Source organism: Cyprinodon tularosa, unplaced genomic scaffold, assembly GCF_016077235.1.
Source record: "Cyprinodon tularosa strain WSP-4 unplaced genomic scaffold, ASM1607723v1 ctg574, whole genome shotgun sequence".
NCBI lineage: Eukaryota > Metazoa > Chordata > Actinopteri > Cyprinodontiformes > Cyprinodontidae > Cyprinodon > Cyprinodon tularosa.
This window is the reverse complement of record NW_024039312.1, coordinates 202,098-220,964: the sequence shown is the minus strand read 5'-3', so window position 1 is coordinate 220,964 and position 18,867 is coordinate 202,098. Positions and strand designations below refer to the sequence as shown.

The 18,867-nt window shown below is 39.4% G+C and overlaps 1 protein-coding gene across 1 annotated transcript in view; it reads right to left on the bottom strand.

Moving 5' to 3' along the window:
• Positions 1-17,222, bottom strand: part of si:dkey-44g17.6 (guanine nucleotide-binding protein G(I)/G(S)/G(O) subunit gamma-12) — a 61,032-nt gene extending 43,810 nt beyond the window's left edge. Inside the window, exon 1 of the mRNA XM_038306160.1 lies at positions 17,054-17,222. The gene's annotated coding sequence lies outside the window, so the exon portion shown is untranslated. The remainder of the gene's footprint in view (positions 1-17,053) is intronic.
• Between the last annotated feature and the right edge of the window lie 1,645 nt (positions 17,223-18,867).

Below are 18,867 nucleotides of genomic sequence, written 5' to 3'. Positions count from 1 at the left end.
GTACAAAAAAACAATAGAATGACTTACTTTTTTGTGTTTTTTTGAGGCGTATGGCGATCTGACCTTCATTTTTTTTTTCCCTACAAAACTAAAGGGATAAACGCAAATCTTACGGCTTGCACATACGTATTGACTATGGCTATGCTGGTCTGAGGGGTATGCTCACCTGACAGAACACCGGCTTGAGTCTGATCCCCGCTGGCAGCTGTCTGGCCTCTGTCTCCTCATCACTGTGTGTCTGGTGACACCATCACGCTGGGTTAGCGTTGATGAGGTCAGTAGTGTGACAGAAATCACCTCCTATTTACCTCCAACAGTTTGAGTGTGTTTGGATTTTAATGAACTTGTTTAACAAAGGTGTGTCTCAGTCCAAGGAACGATCTGTTAAATTTTGGAGATCAACATCATAATCTGGGTGCAGGAATGAAAGCACATGTCTGTTATAAGACTATAACCTCAATATGTTTCTGTAAACAGGTAAAAAAAAATAATAATTTGTTGGTGTTCAAATATGTATTGATCTAAATGGATTTTGATTTTGTAAACCACTTTTGTTTCCAATAAAGAGAAGGATCTAGAAAAGGACTGATGGACTGAACTTTAAAGAAGTATCTTTATTGAAGGTTTATAACCATCACAGTTTTGCTTTGGGACTCAGAAGAGCTTCAAATTTTACTTCTAGCTTCGGCCCTGTAAACTTTCCTGAGATCTCCAGAGGGCAGCAGATTATAGACAGTCCTTAAAGTCTGACCTGATGTATGAAATGTGGGTGGAGGCTGTGTCTGCTTAATTATAGATAAACCACGTTTGCAACCGGAGCAGCCTCACAAATATACTGAAAGCTCAGGACACTTGGGCTCTCCCAGAGGCCCAGGACAAAGAAACTCACCTTTACAGAAGCAAACTGTATGGAGCGTGAATCAGGTGTTCATAAGTCTGTGGTCAGCATACATCTGGATGAAAAAAAAAAATAAAATAAATAAAAAACTAAAGGAAGCATTACTAACAAAACTAATGCTGCGAATCATAAGACAAGAGAAGCAGAGAGGATCTCACAGTACTGTAGCAGAAAATAATCCAGCTGAGAGTAAACAAGGCTCTGGGTGTAGGAGATGGTAGCAGACAGTCCGCAGACACTATTTACTCTATCATCATCTGTTAACCACTGAACACTGCTTAGGGAGGGAAGAAATCTGCCGGGTGCTCTACTTGGAGCCATGACCGGTCTGTGGTCTGAGAAACCTTCTGTGGTCTTTAGTTCGAAGAGTGGAGGAAACTAAAGAGCTTTTTAACGGCCACCAAGGTTTTTCTAACATCAGCTATAAATACTAGCAACAAGACTGTAAGGCAACATAAGAAGATTTTAGCAACATGGAGCAACTTGTGAGGAACAAAGATGCAACGAGGAAACAGCAGGTTAGAAACCTTGTCCCATCAGTCAATGCACCATATGTCAGGGCTCAAACAGTTTCCACTGACAACAACGCTCTTTTAGACACGGTTGCTATGTGATGGAGTCTCAAAGTTAAATATTTCAACAATCACTGGTGTTTATAAAAATTAAACCGGAGGTTTTTAACTTATGTTCTGAAAGCAGCTGATTTCATAGACTTAGAATCAGGGTTCCTACAGCATAAGGCAAGTTAAATTCAAGACTTTTTAATGCCACTTGAAAAAAAAATTAAGACCAATTTGACAAGAAACACAAGAAAAACCCGCTTGCGACAACTTAACCCAAAGGTTTATTTTAACATAAACCACTGCACTAATGTTTCAAATTTTGAAAAGCTTCCCATACAGGAAGAAAGCTAAAAACACACAAATGACAGATATATTTGAACAATTATTTAACTGAATTCACAAACGTTGTTTTAGCAGGGAACAAAACAAATCAGTTTTAAAGCCACAACATAACCAGTGCAGTTATTTTTCTTTGTATCGTTTTCTTAGTATGTTTGATTTTTTTTTAATAAAAAAAGGACAAGGAAAGACTGATTTAAGACATTTTAATACCAATTAAGGCCTTAATTTTCTTTTGAAGAATTTAATCCCTTTTAAGACTTTTTAAGGACCCGCGGGAACCCTGAGAATTAAGACTTAGACTTAGAAAGACATTTCGTTTACACAAGTGGAAACAAAAAGAAACTTTTAAGAGCAGCTCTATACACAATTTTATTTTTCAAAGTGCAGCCTTGATAAATCGTCAGAAATCATAGTTATTTTTGTTTTTTGGGGGGTTCTTGTGGCACTAGTGGCTTGTTTTTTGTACAGTATGCTGATAGGAAAGAGGGAACCAGAGAAGGGGAGAGACATGCAGCGAAGAACCACAGGTTGGACTCGAACCCGGGTCAGCCGTGTCGAGCAGTAAGGCCTCCGTACGTGGGTCATGTGTACTATCCAATACGCTACCGAAGCACCAGTTGCTATAGTTTAAAGAGCTTTAAAAATTTAAATTTTGCCCCTGCCCCACCTGTTGCTGTACACTGCCAACCAGCTGGTGGATAAAAAAACTATTACACTCCTCCCTTTTATGAAAAACAAATTCAGTATTTGAGGATATTTTCAAGTGCAACAAACACAGACATTCATGTTACGGAAACTAAAGGAAGCCACCTGCAGAACAATGTCGCCTTATTGCTCAGAACCACTGGATAAAAACCGCAACATGAAACCTTTGAATTCTGCTCTATGATAAGAGTCGCATTAGTGACAGTTTTCACATCAAAGTTTGTTTTATCTAAAATGTAGGACTTCTACATCCTCATTAAGTATTTGAAAAGCTTCCCACAACTAAAAAGGAGGTAAAATCTGTAAAAAAAAAAAAAAAAATACCCTTGATTTAAGATACAGCTGGTATAACAACATTATCAGTAATATACTAGATGACAGTAATTTAAGGTTACTATATCAGTTACTACAGATGTAAGAAGGACAAATAAACACAATTTTTAATATTCATAATTAAAAGTTGCCATTAAATCCAATGTTTCCTCTATATAATATCAGAATACAAACAGGAAATTAGATTTGTTGGAATCTTTCATGCTGTATTAGCTGCTGCCTTATCTTTACAACGCAACAAACCCTCTCCTGAGCTGGTTTATAATTTACCAGACGTTCCTCTAACAGGTGCTGTGAGCGTTAACGGCCCTATGCAGCCCATTTAACACAAAATGGCCCCTCATTTATCCCATAATCACCACTCTAATAAGAGATAACAAGAGTAACAGCTGAGATTCTGCTTCTGCCATCCAGTTCAGTCTCTTTATCTAAATCCAAATCTCAACGTCGTTATTTGTAGATTTAAATGTATTCAAATTCATTAACAGCTGTTTATGCAAAGCAGTCAAACTCAATTAATAATATGTCAGAAACAAGTATTTAAAACATTTAATTTATGACAATTCCACCTTCTGAACAAGCATGAGGGGATAGTGGAAAGGAACAACTTCAGCATCAAGAAACCTCCAGCAGAACCAATTCAGTGTATCTAAGTTTTAATTTTATAGTTTAATTTTGTATCATTAATCATGATTAATCGATTATTTAAATAAGCGCCAACTAAATTAGTAATCGATTAATCGTTAGCTGAAGTACTGAGACTCTAAAACATGCATTTAGCTGACAGAGCAACCAACTTACAGCAGTAACTATATCAAATATATAAACATTTAGCATTTAAGATTATAAAAAGAACTCATCAAGTGGAAACGTTTTGATTTTTACCACTGCATGACTTCTGACCAAAGGATTAGCTTAATTTGAGATACATTAAAGGGGTCAGTATACAGCTAACAATGCTTTGTGTCGGCGGCTCTTCCCAAAAACTTCAGAGGGTTGGATTCGTCATGGGAACACATAAATCTGACTCTTATCTGATCAGACAGATTTTTAATCGTCAGATGTTTGGTTTAATCCAGAGGGATGAATGTGGCGTTAAATTAACCATAATAATGATTTATTTTCTCTGCTGGTTTAAAGTGGTCTGCCATCAGGTTTAAATAGCCACAGTGCAGTGCTGCCAGTGGCTTCCAGGGACGCTGAACCACAAAGTTACAGATCTAGCATCTAGTGGCTAAAGGCTACACAGATTTTCTTTAACGATGCTGCAGTTCTACTGTTGGCCTCGTTTAGAAGAGAAACAGCTCCATATTTAAGCCAATAGTACCATCTGTGCACCGGGGTGTGGAGTGAGAGACATGGTTAGACTCAAAGTGACCAGCTAACCTACAGAGTGAACAAATCCAAATAGCTGCTGCAATTTAAACGTCAAAATGTATGTGTTTATGCAGAGGAGAGTTAATTAATAAATCATTTTTCTTATTGATTGATTGATTCCATTTATTGAAATGGAGACATTTAGTTGATACATAAGCTCAAATAGTCAAAGAAGAAGAAGCTGCATGGGATATACAGTAGTAGCTTTCAAAATTTCCCAACTTTCCTTGATGGGCCCTTGGCTGGTACCCTATTATTTCTTTTTAAACTTTAATCTTTGCACTAAAATATTCTTTCTGTCATAATTTGTGGACATTAAGATCTAAAGAGAAGCTTCATCTCCTGGTCAGACCCTGTAATTCAATGAAAGGGTGGAGTTAAAAAATATGCAAGAGGGGGTCACTCCAGTGAATGGAAGTTGGAGGGAAGTGGGCTGCCATTCGGCAGGCGTTTGACTGGAAAGGGCCATTTTGAAAAACCTGACTCCGCCAGATGGATTTGCTGCGCATATCCATCTGGAAACCTTTGGTTGAAGTAATTTTGGGAAAATACTGGTTAGCTGATTGGCCTATGTTGGTGATAGACGGGCCAAATAAACCAATCAGATCAACGAAGCATATGACGCACTAACAGAGCGACGACGAAGAGGAGCCAATTGATAGATCAAACTCTTGCCGAAACCAGTCGGGAGAAGAGCAAAAACATCTTTTCCTCTGAGAAAAGCCTCCAGAGCAGTGTTTTGCTCTTTTTTCAGTGAAGAAATACTCTGTAATTCCGATAAAACTTGCTCGATAGCCACGCTAACGCTAGTTTCATCAGCTGAAGCCGCCATGTTCTTTGGACTGAACTGTCGCGCTTCTCGTTGCGTCACACCTCAACCCGCCTCAAAGCCAACGCTGATTGGACGTTAGTTGGGTGAACGGCTCCAAATTTTCTTTAACGGAGAGTCTCCAGACTGATCTGTGAGTGAAACCTTGAAAGCTCGCGAGATCAGGATGGTCTCACGAGGCTACATTTTAAATGGCTGCTATTGTATAGATTATATACAGTGCGTCCATATATGACAGCTTTTTTTGCATAGCAGAACTATTATACAGGGTTATTGCAGAGCGTGTTTTCCCTGTTGCCACAAAAGTCCAAATAACTCCCATGCTCAATAGTTTGGTGGGGTTTTTATCTGAAATCGCTACAAAAAAGACTTACTTATAGTGTATAAACTTTATACTATATGTGTAGAAAATATATGAAAATGATCTCTGCTCATGTAAATTAAAAACTGTATCAGTGCTGCTGTCCTTAATTGATAATAGAGAAAAGTAAGAAACATCATGATGTGGCTCCCATGTTACTGGTTTAATGAGGAGGACCCAAAATGCAGGAGATGCATGATGGAGTTTCAATTCCATGCACTTGATCATGGAGAACTTCCAATACATGATAATAACACAGGGGAACCAAAAAGAGAGCAACAGCAGAACCCAGCAGCGAACGACAATGGCTGAGAGATGTAAACGCTGTAGGGATGTCATGGTGAACATAGAAACCAGGTGAGTAGAATCAGGATGCAGAGCAGCTGGAGAGAATCAACCAGGGAGCAAAGAAAAGGTAGAAAAATTGAGAAAATGAAACAAAGAGGATCTAAGCAAGCAGTGCTGAGGACTAATACCAGCAAAAAAAAAAAAAAAAGCAAGATCTAAAGAACAGGATGCAAGATAGAACTAAGGAAGTAAATACAAAGGAGAGACGCTCATCTCAATACAAACACAAGATAAAACCAAAACAGAAGCAGCTATGGATCATGAGAGTGGCTGAACGTCACCCCTGAAGGTCATGAGGGAATGCAGGTGCTGAGCAGTTATAGCATATAGTCCATATGGTCACAATTAAAGCAATAAGTAGGTTATATTTAGAGTCATAACAACAAGTAATGCTTCCTTTTTGGTATAAAAAGAAACACGTTTTGCTAAAGACCAGTGATTCTCATTAGCATGTTTATTTACTCATGCATGTGGACAGTAAATCACTTTAGGATCAGTTCAATGAGCACGATTCTTGACCATCTCCTCGCATTAAATTTAAATCTGCTACTTTTAAAGCCTTAATTTAGCAGAAAAAACAGGCCAAATGTAATCATAAAAAATCCTCAGAGCAGCTAAATGGAAGCTCTGTGAGGCCTGGAACATGTCAGAGAAAGGACCTGTGATGATAATTACAGCTACAGCTTTACCTGGAGAGTCAGTCTCCTGATGCTGCACAGATGGAGACCTGTGAGGTGCACATGGCTATAAATATCCTGCAAAGGCTGGGTGACAACTCCCACAATGTCAATGAGATCAGGCAGAGCATGATCTGGCTACTGTCACTCTCTGCAGGGAGTGGTCACGATAGCTGCAAGGACATCCTGATACAGCGGCAGGAAGAGCAACAGGAAGAGAGTGCTGTCAGCAAACACAGCCAAGTTCACTTCCACGTATCTGAACTGGCGTTAAATAAAAAGACATAAACATCAGAGTAATCACATGCTTAGCTACAGAGTATTCCCCCATTTTTTCCGCACTCAAATTTAAATACGGTAACAGCTTGCCATCAAACACGCTGGATAAAATGTTATTTCAAACTATAAAACTCACACGAAGAGACGCTCAGACCTCAGTAGGAAACATAGCGCTGTATTTAGATAGATATGCATGAATAGGAGCAAAGAATAGGGCTGTTTCCCCCCGAGGCCTGAAACTGGTGGTGGAGTGGAAATAGATGAAGTTGGTCAGTCTGTAGACTGCTGGTTAGCGAGACGGTCTGCTGAGCTTTATGGGGAGATGAGCTTCACTCAGGGACCTGGAAGATGGAAGTCCAGCTTGGATAACACAGGTTGAGAGAACCTGTCCATGATGAGCAAGCATGAAGCGACAGTGGAGAGGAAAAACTACCCATTGGGAAGAAATCTCTGGCAGAACCAGGTTCAACATGGTGGTCTTCTGCCGGACCGGTTGAAATGAGATGCAGAATGCAGTAAGAGTCCGGGAGGAATGACACTCTGATAAGTTTTAGCTATGAATGTGGAGGAGGGGCTGGAGGTGGGCATCCACCGCCTGCACACAGGAGCAGACGAGCTGCTGATTCAGATATTCCAGATTTGAGTTTTGGCTGAAAGCAAAATGTAACCAATATGATTTCAGCATTAAATAAATAAAAAAACTTTTATTAAATATGTTGCAGTCTTGGATGTAAGGCTGGGCAATTGATTGCATTTGCAACATAATTGCAATTTAACAAAACGCAATTTTTAAATTGCAGAGACACTGATTTTTAATCACACTTTAATTAACAAAAGTAAGAAACAAAATTTAAAGAAATAAGACAGTGAAATGCTTCTTCTGCATGTGTGGAAACAGCTCATCATCCAGTCTGTGAATGAAATGATCAGCCAGGAGTGACGTTAAATCTGTTTTTGAGAATACTCGCTGTGAAATAATAACCCTAACCTTTAGCTGCAGAACTCAGCGACCCGGTAATCGCTTCTGCTCTACCTCCAGAGCAGATTGTCTGAACACGCAGGACTGCGTCAGCAACATTTGTATTAAAGTCAGCTACAGTCACACCCTTACATAATTTATGAACTGTAACCACAGAAACAGCAGCATTGATTACAGCTTTTTTTATTGCTAATTAAAGGTTTGCTAATCTTACAAGAGATAAATGTCTTTTTAAAATTCATGGCAGGTACGCACATAGTTTCTAGTTACTTTGCTTATCTTTCAAACTGTAATCACAACAAAAAAAAAAGCTGAGGTCAAAGGCTGCATCTGCCTGAGTTTACACTTTTTATTAATAGCATTGTGGACCTATTTGTTGCTGTAGGTGCAGATTGCTTAACATGGATCACTGAAGCTGGGACATTGACCTTGCATTGGGAAAAAAAAAAGTATTTTTGCTGATATTTCCAACACTTTAGGATATAGAATCTGTTTTAATCGCTTCCTGTTTTACTAAGGTTCAAATGTAGCGATACTCCTAAAGCATCAGCTGTCCATCTACATGAATAAAGCTGTTAGTAGAAGCACAAACTGGGATAAAGGAGAACCTTTGGGTAAACAGAGGAGATGCAATCTATGGTCAGTACTGTTAGACTAATGGAAAGCCATATGGCGACCATTGATGCAGCAACTAGATAAGTCCAGACTGTGAAATAATGCCTCCAGGAAAACGGAGAGCTCTGAGGATAGAGTTAAAAACAGGGTTGGGGTGTGCTTCGGTGGTGAAGTGGTTAAACGCACACAACACATGTAAATTCTAATCTATTAATCCAGAGGTTGCGGATTAGCAGACTGCAGTCCGGTTGCTTATCAGTTCAAAATATCTGGATTAGCTTTGAGTTACAAGCTTCATAGAGCAGCCTTGTTATGGCTCAGAAGACATGCAAATTAAACTGGAAGTTAACTTCTTTTTTACTTTTTTTGAATGACTAATCTGGATGACCTGGAACAGAGGTTGTGGATTAGCGGTTCGGATCCGGACCCAACCTGATTTAAAACATTTATAAATTACTGCATGTTGACCAACGGCAGTGTCTAATTTCACTTGCTTAACTTTTTCTTTTTTCCCTTGTGGTCCACTAAGGACCTTAAAAATCCCGCAAAAACATGAACATTTTGAACCATAACATTTTTTTTTACATTACATTAACAATCTAAATGGGAAAAAAAGAATATAAAGAATCAATGACAATGTGAGCAAATGGTAATTATTGTTTTTTTTTTTTTTTTACTAATAAGAATTCCCTGCACACACACAGGCTGTGCTTGCCTGCTCACAGAAAGAGTGGATCATGGTCATGTTGGTCAAGGCTCTCTATGGCAGGTTCAGCAACTGAGGGAGCTGACTCCAGAGTGATCAACCTGTGCCGTAAAACCCGGCACAGGTTGATCACTGGACGCTGAGGGTAAACATGCTGTGGCTCTGACTGCAGCGCTGAGAGGGACTCCTGCGGAAGTGGGAGAACAGGGTTGGGATGGGGGAGGCGCCCCACGGCAGACACCAGAAAAGTCGCTAGATTTGTCGCCAGTCGCTTTTTTGAAAAAGAGTCGCTGGAGGGGTCTGAAAAGTCGCTAAATATAGCGACAAAGTCGCTGAGTTGGCAACACTGCAATGAGCTGTCAGTCTGGGTTGCTGCTGCTGCTACTTTTAGACACAGCAGGCAAACCTGTGGCAAGCCGGGTGATGGGAAAGAAGGAGAAGACCATGAGAAAAAGAGAGCAGAGAAAGTGTGGACTGCTCGAAGAACTGCGGTGAACTGGTGAAGGAAAAGTGAAATGGCGTACTCAAAGATGACCCTGCACATTTAGAGGATGTTTGGCTCAACCTGCTGCTGTGAAGCAGGATTCTCCACCATGAACAGAATCAACAATAAATCTGGATCCAGGCTCAAAATGAGCACCTTGATATGTGCTTGAGAATGGCTTAGTCTCCATTTAAACCCAGGTTTAAAGCCTTGCAGGGCAGCCTAAAGCCCACTGCCAACATTAAGACAGGAAAAAGAAAACAAAACAGTCAGTTCAGGTGTTTTATAAAATATGGGAATCAGGAAATTGTCTATAAACCAAACTGAAAGATTGTTGTTCTCTACTTAAAAAAAAACACTTTAGATTTTAAAGTTTTGATTTTGTATTTCTTATATGTTTTAAATATTTTTTAATAAAAAAAAATCAATGTATAACATGGATGCATAAACACCTCATTTTATTTCAGTGTTAAATTCTGTTCAAAATAACAGATTATAATTAAAAATGTCTCTGGACTTTTGCTGTTTTTTGATTTTCTTTTTTTGGACCTGCTGTTTTTTAATTAGTTTCCCCTGTTTTAATCTGACCTGTGGTTCCCCCCCCCCATGTCTCCCCCTTTCCTGTTAGCCTACTATGTAAGAAAATGAACCACTAGTTTGGTTAAAAACATTTTAAAAATGCAGGGTTGAGTGTTGGCATGTGTGCTGCGATACGAAACGTATCACGATACTTGGGTAACAAGTATCATGATATTGCAATATACAGGTGCTGGTCATAAAATTAGAATATCATGAAAAAGTAGATTGATTTCAGTAATTCCATTTAAAAAGTGAAACTTGTATATTATATTCATACATTACATACAAACTCATATATTTCAGACGTTTATTTTGTTTAATTTTGATGATTACAAATGACAACAAATGAAAATCTCAAATTCATCATATCAGAAAATTAGAATATTGTGAAAAGGTTCAAAATTGATGGCCCCTGGTGCCACACTCTAATCAGCTAATTAACTCAAACCACCTGCAAAAGCCTTTAAATGGTCTTTCAGTCTAGTTCTATAGGCTACACAATCATGGGGAAGACTGCTGACTTGACAGTTGTCCAAAAGACGACCATCGACACCTTGCACAAGGAGGGCAAGACACAAAAGGTCATCGCTAAAGAGGCTGGCTGTTCACAGAGCTCAGTGTCCAAGCACATTAATAGAGAGGCGAAGGGAAGGAAAAGATGTGGTCGAAAAAAGTGTACAAGCAAGAGAGATAACCGCACCCTGGAGAGGATTGTGAAACAAAACCCATTCAAAAATGTGGGGGAGATTCACAAAGAGTGGACTGCAGCTGGAGTGAGTGCTTCAAGAACCACCACACACAGACGTATGAAAGACATGGGTTTCTGCTGTCGCATTCCTTGTGTCAAGCCACTCTTGAACCACAGACAGCGTCAGAAGCGTCTAAAGAGAAACAGGACTGGACTGCTGGTGAGTGGTCCAAAGTCATGTTCTCTGATGAAAGTAAATTTTGCATTTCCTTTGGAAATCAAGGTCCCAGAGTCTGGAGGAAAAGAAGAGAGGCACTTCATCCACGTTGCTTGAAGTCCAGTGTAAAGTTTCCACAGTCAGTGATGGTTTGGGGTGCCATGTCATCTGCTGGTGTTGGTCCATTGTGTTTTCTGAGGTCCAGGGTCAACGCAGCCACATACCAGGAAGTTTTAGAGCACTTCATGCTTCCTGCAGCTGACCAACTTTTTGGAGATGCAGATTTCATTTTCCAACAGGACTTGGCACCTGCACACAGTGCCAAAGCTACCAGTACCTGGTTGAAGGACCATGGTATCCCTATTCTTAATTGGCCAGCAAACTCTCCTGACCTTAACCCCATAGAAAATCTATGGGGTATTGTGAAGAAGAAGATGCAATACACCAGACCCAACAATTCAGAAGAGCTAAAAGCCACTATTAGAGCAACCTGGGCTATCATAACACCTGAGCAGTGCCACAGACTGATCGACTCCATGCCACGCCGCATTGCTGCAGTAATACAGGCCAAAGGAGGCCCAACTAAATACTGAGTGCTGTACATGCTCATACTTTTCATGTTCATACTTTTCAGTTGGCCAAAATTTCTATAAATCCTTTGTTTTTATTGGTCTTCAGTAATATTCTAATTTTCTGATATGATGAATTTGAGATTTTCATTTGTTGTCATTTGTAATCATCAAAATTAAACAAAATAAACATCTGAAATATATGAGTTTGTATGTAATGTATGAATATAATATACAAGTTTCACTTTTTAAATGGAATTACTGAAATCAATCTACTTTTTCATGATATTCTAATTTTATGACCAGCACCTGTAAGTATGAGCTGCGAGATTTTTCTCAGCTATCAAAATTAAATGTATAAATAAAAAGCAAGTGCTGTATGCATCATAAAAATATTAATCATTTAGTTTTTTTGGCATCCATTGCCATTTTGAGGTTTGAGTCGGTCCAAGTCTTCCGCTGTAACTGCCTCAACTGGAGAAATAGTGCTGCGCCGCACATCATAAGGGTTCCACAGGGCCATCTGCCAGAGCAGCGGCGCAGAGGAAGATCATTGTCCCTCACTGTTTAAGGTTAAAATGTTTTGTTTAATTTTTTTTTTTTATTTTAGGAACCGAAAGATTAATATAAAATGTGGCACCTGATAATCACGATATATCACCAAATAAATTTTTTCCCCACACCCCTATTTAAAAGCATTGCTAACACCAGTAGCACCATTAGCAAGGACCTCTCCTCACGTGTCTCTGAACTTCCCAGCAACATCAGAATGCTTAATGAGCTTTAGCTCCAGCTTCAGTGAACTCTAACGGTCAGACTGTTTTCCCAAAGCAACTCCAGTTTTGTCCTTCTAGGAATCAAACATCTTCATACACTTGATCTTGGACTTTATTTTTCACAACTAGGCTTGAAGTTCCTCGCTCGCTCGTCTCTGTAGCTTTGGCTTGGTGACCGAGCGGCGTGGTAAGCGGCGAGCCCAGTGATGTAATCCAAGCTACATGATGTTGTACAGTAAACATACACAGAAAGAATAGAATGGATTAGAATAGAATAGGATGAAATAGAATAGAATACAATAGAAAATCCCTTTATTGGCGAAATTCTGGTGTTTACAGCAGCAAAAAGATTATAGAAAAATGGTCACACAAATGTGGACTTTAGAAAAAATGATAAGAATAACATAATAGTGAAGAGTTAAAAGATAAACAATAAAATATTGTACTGTAAAATGTTTTAACAATGTAGAACAATATAAACAAGAAAAAAGGCTACATTTACTAACAAATTAAGCCAAAACAAAGCTTAAAAGACAAATATAAAAAATAATAATACGCCAGTAGGATGTTGTGATTCATCATAAAAGTGGTGCATGCAATCAGAAGGATTTACTGGTGTCTAAATTTAAAAACAAAAGTCAAAAAAATATCAAAATTAAGATAGCCGAGTTACTCAAACATGCAGTCACCTTGAGCAGCACAATTCTAGGAAAACACAACAAAAAACCTGCCGGACTGCTGAACAGACTGAAATAAAAAACAAAGAAATCAGAAGATTTTCTAACCCAGGTGTCCAACAACAGGATTCTGGACAACTTAGCTGCCGAGGAGCTAATTTATTTATCTATTTGTTTGAGATGTGTGGGACCTGACATGTCCTGAAGTTACAGCACACCTGAAGGCTTAAAAACTGCTGTTTTACATTATAGGAAAAGAGTCAGATGAGAACTTTTCTCAAGATTCAAATTAGAACTATTGGAACAATAAAATTAATTTGCAAAGTGATTAATCAGTCAATTATTTTTATGGTTAATCAATGAATAATCAGATAGCAAAAGGTTCCTTAAAGAAGAGGTTTTACGAAAATGAAAACAGGTGAAATTAAAACCTTTCCACTTAAGGACTCCTGGATGGAGCATAATGAAAGAGGAAAACCATGTTTTTTATCTTAAATGCAAGATATATATATATATATATATATATATATATATATATATATATATATATATATATATATATTCGGCCTCGGCAGATGGCCGCTCACACTTAGCCTGGTTCTGCTGGAGGTTTCTTCCTGTTAAAAGGGAGTTTTTCCTCTCCACTGTCGCTACAAGCATGCTTAGTGTGAGGGATTGCTGAAGAGTCAATGAGTCGATACAATCAACTGGTTTTCCTTAGATAGAAAACTTTGTATCAATTTGAATGTATGATCTGGTGAACTGTAAAGTGCCTTGAGATGACATGTGTTGTGAATTTGGCGCTATATAAATAAACTGAATTAAAATTGAATTGAATATATATATATTAAGGGTGGAAAAATCCACGGTTTTTGGTTCGGTTCGGTATATGTTGACTGTTAGAAAAATCTATTATGTCTTGTATAGCACATAAATTATTGCACAATGCTTGCACACTGTTGCACTTTTATCCACAACTTTCTTTCCGTCGTCATCGTAGGTCACTCTAAATGCAAAGTGGTCCCATACAGCAGACCTATAAAGTGCTGCTGGCGCGTCTTCCAACTCCTGTTCTTTCCCACTCGCCATACCCACACAATTCTCCACAACAACTGATTTTTTTCTGCTACACCCGGCTACGCTGCTTCGCTTCTTCTTCTTCTTGTTTACTACTGGTGGTTGGCTTTGGTCGCAGTACCGCCACCTTCTGCTCTGGAGTGTAATCGCTTCGCCTAGGAGAAAAAGGAGCAGGGCATGAACCGAACGCAACACACGCGAACCGAACCGAGACAGTCGAACCGAACGTTTCGGACGGTTTTCATAAACCGTTCTATCCCTACTTTTGCACTGCACTGAACTTTTCCATATTAATGCTTTTTTGCACAACTGTTTTAAACAGTTTTTCTCCTACATTGTTACAGTCTGATTACTGCTGTACTTTATATTGGTAATGTTTATCTTACTCCAACTGCCATATCATTACACTGTTGTAAGATGTATGCAACACACGCGAATCGAGCCGAGACAGTCGAACCGAACGGTTCGGACGGTTTTCATAAACCGTTCTATGCCTAATATATATATATATATATATATATATATATATATATATATATATATATTATCTTACAATATTGGTATAATTACTGCTCTAAATGGGTAGCTATGTCGGCTAAAGGCATGTTTTAGAATCTCTATATTTCAGTTAACGATGAATCAATTACTAAATTAGTTTACGATTATTTCAATATTTGATTGGGAAAGAGTCAACAGAGTTTGGGTTGAAAATTGAAAGTATCTGTGAAGGAGAGAGAAAGACAAGCCCATCAGAAATGCTCTCCTCACCTGTTGCTAAGCAGTAAATGTGTTCTGCTCTCACCAACCGTCTCACATATGACACATTCTGCTAACACCCTGTGAGGGAGCACCACCTTCATCCCTGCCAAACGCTGTAGTGAGGAGGATCGTACGTGCATCGAAGCACGGGTCGTTTTTTGTTTTTTTTGCTTATTTCTCTGGACTTACGGAGGTAGAAAGGGCAGGTGGTGCTGACTAGAAACATTCTCTTAAGGTCTTTGTGACCAGAGCGCTGACGCACAGAGGAGCTCCCCTGAGGCCAAGTCAGGAATTTGAGTCGAGGGACTGACAGGGGGGGGGCAACGTTCTCACGGGATTAAACCACACTAAGGTCTGCACCAGTGGTTGCAGGGTAACCAGGCAACATGGAGGACGAATCCATTTCAACACTGGAAAACCCCAGTTGAGCAAAGTCACAGCAAACTGCAAGAGAACAGTGTTTGACCCAGACTGGCCCTCTGAAAGACCAGCCTGAGCTTTCTAATTCACACACATCTGCTCATTTTCAAGCAAAGATGACTAAGAGCAAACATGGAATCCCTCCTCTAACCCACTAACCACGCCCCACATAATGCAGTTACGGTGTGTCATGCTCTAAACAAGCCTCCCTTTTGTTGTTTGCAGTAAACATCACAGCCTCTTGTTGGGGGGAAAATAGGATTACGTTGAAACACACTGCTGTAAAGAACTGTTCCTTTCAACTTTGTGGCCTGACCCTTTCTGTAAGGAACCAACTCAATAAGCCAGGATCAAACAGAACCATATAATACCTGGACTGTCTGTCAGACAATAACAAGAGCTGCAGTATGCTATGTAAAATGCTCATGACTTTACAGCCATGGGACGTTTTTATGAAGCAAAGATGACAGCGCTCCTCTGTCCTCTTCTACTGTCACAAGTTTCACACCATTTTTATGAGCCTATAAGCTTGTTTTAACTGAATAAACAGTGTTTTTGCATGTCCCATAAAATATAAAAGCCTTCCAAACCGAAGCAGTCATCGGTCTTCACTACTATCTAGACTATATTATGCTCAATTATTTTAATTTGCGAATCATAATCAGGAATGTCAATAAATTTGCTTGCATCTGTAGTTGAAAGTAGCTCAAAATCCTTTCAGAAATTTGCAACTGGTTTGGGTTTTTAATAAATGTAAAATTTTGTTCCCTTTTTTCCCAAACATTCGGTAAAAAGGGTAATATTTGCTAAAACTGCCTCACACTATTCCCTCAGGGAAAGACTGAATGTTATGTATTTCCATTAAGAAAATATCAAACTTTAAGGAAGTTTTGCGAATTAACAATTAAATGGAGTAAAAAAATATTATAAAGAATCTATTAAAAGTAAGATGGAACTGGGTGCTTTGAAAGGAAACTTGCTATAAAGTTTTACTGAATAAAAGTGAATCCTGGAACACATCTTATTTTAAAATCCAGAAAAGGTTCAACTTTACTCTTTTTTTTATCTCCATCTGAATCAGGAAGGGCTTCATTTATCCCCAGTCTTTTAAAATCTGCAGCATCACTTCATCAAAGATGAGTCCTCAAGTCTGAAGTATTTTTTTTTTTATCAATTTACTACATCATCTGTGTCTGTAGTTGAAGAGAGAATATAAAAATCTTCCCATTTCCTGGACCCCATGACCATGTTAGTGGAATCTACTTTTTGAATTTAATGCAAAAACAGAGCAAAGCAGCAGAACAGTTGAAACAAATGGATGGAAGTTAACCTCTGATGTTCCCTGTCAAAAACAGGTTTAACAAGTCAATATTCTAGATACTTTAAAACAATAATCATAGACAACAACAAAAAAAAACAATCATAATATAGGATTTGTGCAGTGATGGTCTTCTCATCATAAATATTACTAAATATCTTATCAGTAATCACATTACAATTTCAGCCATACTTAAGGAACATCAGGTTGTGTATTTAACCTTTTTCTTAGTTTATATTTTTTCATGTATGCAGCATTGTTTGTATTGTAATTTAACATTTCTGACCAAACTAAGAACAGCTATGACGGTTACTAACTGGTTCCTTCTGACCATATATTTAATCCTTCCTTATAAATTCACAAAGATATCTGCTTCTAATCAACAGACGTCGCTCTGCTTTTTTTTTTTAACAGCGTTTCTATCTTCACTCCCTTAGAAAAAAAAATAGATAATTATTTTGCTTTGCTGATACTCACCTACAGTCTGTTTTAAAGCCCAATTAGGTGACTTTGAAGAGAAACAAACGCTTAAAAATATTCCCTGGGCTCCTTTCCTTCTCCTCCGCCTGAAAAGTTTCCCTGTGGTTGAACACCTGCAGGAGTGTCGGAGAGAAGCGGACAGACGGCGGGTTCAGCCGCCGCTGCTGCTGCTGGTCGCTGGGGCTGGGCTGCGCTGTTTGCGGCGGACAACAGCGCCCCCTCCCGGTGCCTCTGTCTGGTTACCTCCGCATGTTTTTCAAGGGTCATGCGGATGACGATTCTAAGCCAGGGGTCACCAATTAAACCTCAGCGGGGTCAGAATAACAAAAATCAACAACCAGTAAAAATCCGGAGACATTTTAGATTATAATCTGTTACTTTAAACAGAATTTAACATTGAAATAAAATGCAGGTGTTTATGCATCCATGTTATACTATGTTTTTTTTAAAATAAAAAATTATAATTAAAAAATATAGAAAGTTTTTCCATTTTTCTTAATTGTTCCTGAAGTAGAGAACAACAATCGTTCAGTTTGTTTTATAGACAATTTCCTGATTCACTTTTTTAAATTTTTTATAAAACACTTGAACTGACCGAAAAATGAGATCCCGGATCAAAGCGGCTGAAATGAGTTTCCTCCGTAGGGTGGCTGGGCTCTCCCTTAGAGATAGGGTGAGGAGCTCAGTCATCCTGGGAGGACTCAGAGTAGAGCCGCTGCTCCTCCACATCGAGAGGAGCCAGTTGAGGTGGTTCAGGCATCTGGTTAGGATGCGTCCTGGACGCCTCCCTGGTGAGGTGTTCCAGGCACGTCCCACCAGGAGGAGGCCAGGGGGAGACCCAGGACACGCTGGAGGGACTATGTTTCTCGGCTGACCTGGGAGCGCCTTGGGATTCCCCCGGAGGACCTGGCCCAAGTGGCTGGAGAGAGGGACGTCTGGGCCTCCCTACTGAAGCTGCTACCCCACGACCCGACCCCGGATAAGTGGAAGAAGATGGATGGATGGATGGATGGATGGATGGATGGATGGATGGATGGATGGATGGATGGATGGATGGATGGATGGATGGACGGATGGACGGACTTGAACTGACCAAATGTTTTTTTTCCTTTCTTTTTTCTGTCTTAATGAGAGCAGTGGGCTTAAGGCTTCCTTGCAAGGCCCTCAAACCTGGGTTTGATTGACGAAAAAATCCATTCCAAAGCACATATCAAGGTGTTTATTTTGAGTGTGGATTGAGATTCATTTTTGATTGTCTTCATGGTGAGGAGCACACCATTTCACTTTTCTTTCACCAGTTCCCCGCAGTTCTTCCAGCAGTCCACACTTTCTCTGCTCTCTTTTTCTCATCGTCTTCTCCTTCTTTCCCATCGCCCGGCTTGCCACAGGTTTGCCTGCTGTGTCTAAAAGTAGCAGCAGCAGCAACCCAGACTGACAGCTCATTGGCGGATTTGGATCACGTGCAGCCTGGAGCCGGACGCTCTGGAGGGCTTTACCGTATTAAGAGGAGAAGCAGCACAAGTGACATTTAAACACTGCCGTCGGACAACATGCTGTACTTTATAAATGTTTTAAATCAGGTTGGGTCCGGATTAACCAGCAGGTGGGTCCGGATCTGGACTGCTAATCCGTGACCTCTGTTCCAGGTCATTGTCACAATAAATACAATGTTGTTGAAAGTTTAATATGTTTCAGTAACTCAAAGTGAAAAACGTTCATTTAAACAGACTGATGCTTTAAAGGTGCAGCTTTTCCATAAAAAAAGACACATAAAAAATAATATATACACAGGTCTGGAATGGTGCAGAATA